Source organism: Centruroides sculpturatus, unplaced genomic scaffold (genome assembly GCF_000671375.1).
Source record: "Centruroides sculpturatus isolate CEXI.00-Female unplaced genomic scaffold, Cexi_2.0 scaffold956, whole genome shotgun sequence".
NCBI classification, from domain to species: Eukaryota; Metazoa; Arthropoda; class Arachnida; order Scorpiones; family Buthidae; genus Centruroides; species Centruroides sculpturatus.
The window spans coordinates 44,853-48,082 of NW_019385424.1; the positions used below are offsets into that span (position 1 = coordinate 44,853).

Sequence of the window (3,230 nt, forward strand, 5' to 3'; positions counted from 1 at the left end):
CAGATCAAGGATGTAAAACTAATTTAAGATATCAATTTATGAAACAACATTTAAATTTGTAAATGAAAGGTGATTGTATCAACCATCTCGTTTGACATAATCAGGATGTTGCTGTGTCGAAGCAATCAATGAATTTTCAACTTCTAATAATATATTAACGAGTGTAGGTCATATCATTAACACTTCAAATTCTATCTTCTAGATAAATGAATTCGAAATTTAAAACTTTTAAATGTTCTATTAACAAATGGACTAATACAAGTACCGTTAACTCATAACTATTGAATTTTTCAATAAAAATCATTCATTTTTTTCGTTTATTTAAAAATTATTTTTCAAAATTTTAATGATGTATATAATGAATTCTTTTAAATATAATATTATTTTATTTTTTAGGATGATTTGCTGATTGTTAGTTCGACTCCAAGGGAGTAACTATAAACATTTTAAGTGAGCAGGTACGTACGTTTGAAGTGAATTTTAATTAAAAACCTGAGAATGGAATTGATTTTATAAAAGAATAATAAAGCATTTTATTAAAATTTTAATATTTTTATTCAAAATAATAAATTTTATATTTAAAGTTATATAAATAAATTTGATTTTCTAAGTTTAAATGACTAAAAGTACATTTTTATTAATGAAAATAAACGATATCCAGTTTTGTTTGCTAGTATAATTATCAGAATAAGACTTTTTTTAAGTTTACATTTCACTGTATTTTATTTCGCTGTCCAATAATTTAAGTGTACAGTTTAAAAGGGGATCGTGAAAATTATACACGATGCGGAAGGGGATCGAAGCAAGTCCACGTTGATTTTTCTAGTGGCATATGAATTTGTTTTTTATAAGCTATTTACTAGACATTTGAATAAACTATCAGAAAATATTTGCAGAACTTTTTTAAAGTCATTTCTTTAATGTCAAGAGGTCCATGAACTATTGTACTGTACATTTAATTAAAGAAGTAGAGTTTGCCAAAAGTACGAGTAGGTTATATCATTGTACACAACGGGGAGAGAGAGTGAGTGAATAGCTCAGAAACTGTACATGTAAAATTAGTGGATGGTCCCTAAGGAAAAAAGAAAAAATCTGCTTAAGTTAGAGATTCACTTCGTGTAAATATATAAATTTAATTTTACAAATGTGAAGTCATTTAATAATATGAAAGTTTTAACATAATTACGGAGTATTATATTTTAAAATATTTTAAAGTAGAAATTGCATTAGTAGGTTAAATGTATACTTTATATAATTAGAAATGTTTTATTTATATTAATGCTTAACATATTAAAAACGTTTAAAGAATGATACTTAATATCTTGCAAAAGTAAAAAAAGATGGCTGAAAACTAAATTTATCATATACCAATAACGATAAAGTAGTAAAAAATACGTGTGTTAAGACGTACTTGAGATATTTCTGTGAATGTTTAAAGTACAATTCAATAGTAAAATAAACAGAATTATCAAATTGAGTAATTAGAAACTACATCTTCAATTGATTCGTTTATTTTTCTTTTTATAAAATACACGCTTTTCAATTAACAAAAGGAATGATATCAATTTAGAAATTAAGACTTTTAATTTAAAAATTATTTAGAAAAATAAAAGTAAAAATAAAATCGTTTTAATTATGAAATATGTTAATCAATTTCTGCTGGCAATTATGATAAATGGAGAATAATTTCTTTAAAAGAATAACAAAAAAGATATTTTTTGGATACAAATAGTAATTTAAATATAATAATTTAACGAAATTATAAGAATTCGTTAACAATTGTTTGTTTCTATTAAAGTGGCCATGTTTTGCGAGTCAAAGCGAGATTCTTCTCATGTTTTTCCAATTTCGGATATTTCATATTTGATTTCACCTACACCAAACAACGGCCTTACACTGCTTTGCCTTGCGCCTACAATCTACACTGACCCCAAGACAATGAGTGTAAGATGANACTGTATATTAAAAGTTTTCAAAATAATTTCTTTAAAAGAATAACAAAAAAGCTATTTTTTGGATACAAATAGTAATTTAAATATAATAATTTAACGAAATTATAAGAATTCGTTAACAATTGTTTGTTTCTATTAAAGTGGCCATGTTTTGCGAGTCAAAGCGAGATTCTTCTCATGTTTTTCCAATTTCGGATATTTCATATTTGATTTCACCTACACCAAACAACGGCCTTACACTGCTTTGCCTTGCGCCTACAATCTACACTGACCCCAAGACAATGAGTGTAAGATGATCAGACGAAAGATACACGAGAGAGAGAGAAGGATAACAGGATTTTTTTCCCATTAGATCAGCGAATCTTTATTAATATATACGTTTAACATCAATAGTTTAGACCTCCACTGACTCAGTAATATAAACTACAATGGACTACGGAGTAGGATTCATTTCAAAATATACAGGATACTATAAAAACTAAATTGTGACAATTGTAAATACAAATTGTCCCACAATTCATCCCAATTTAACTGCTACGCAACAAAGAATTTACTCGGCACCGCTTTCTCCGCTGGAACACATTTGTTGCATAATATTTCACTGGTTAGTGAATTTTTCGCATAAGATCTAAGCGATGTGCAGTTTCTCGCTAGAATTTTCAGTACAGACGTTACATTTCACCAGAAGCATCCATTGTCTTCAGCGTTGCGATGAGTTTTCTCGTTTTTGTCTATGTAGTATTCACTGAGAGACCCTTTCATTGCATCCACTGAAGACAGACAGATGTCAGCTTCAGAGATATGTCACTCAAACGAGTGACATGTTGGGATATTATATTGGCCTACTGGTTGACTTAGAATTGCTCTCGAACGTGTATATTTTATCTTGAGGGAGACTATTTAATCGACTGTCGATGCAACCTATATAATAAGAATACTAGCGTCGTCCAGTCAGAGAATCGAGGAGAGTCAGAAACATATTTTCATGAGAAACATTCATTATGTTATCCCCCTAAAGCGGGACATTCCGCCAAGCATCTGGGAGACACAATTTTTACTTTAAAAACATATTTTAAAATTCATTTAAAAAAAACAAAAAAAAAATAAATAAAAATGAATGAATTTTAGTTTCGTTAAAAAGAAGAAATTAATAATAAAATTTTATATTTGAAAATTTAAATATTTGAATTTAAAAATAAATATACATTTCTTTAAATTAATTATTAATTTTATAGTTTATTTATTAATTTTATAGTTTGAACTAACTTAATATATAAA

General features: G+C 27.2%; 1 protein-coding gene across 1 annotated transcript in view; it reads left to right on the forward strand.

The window, feature by feature from the left end:
- The first annotated feature begins 394 nt into the window (after positions 1-394).
- The window catches only part of LOC111638855 (glutamate-gated chloride channel-like), a 63,940-nt gene continuing 61,104 nt past the window's right edge, over positions 395-3,230 (forward strand). Inside the window, exon 1 of the mRNA XM_023384617.1 lies at positions 395-458. The gene's annotated coding sequence lies outside the window, so the exon portion shown is untranslated. The remainder of the gene's footprint in view (positions 459-3,230) is intronic.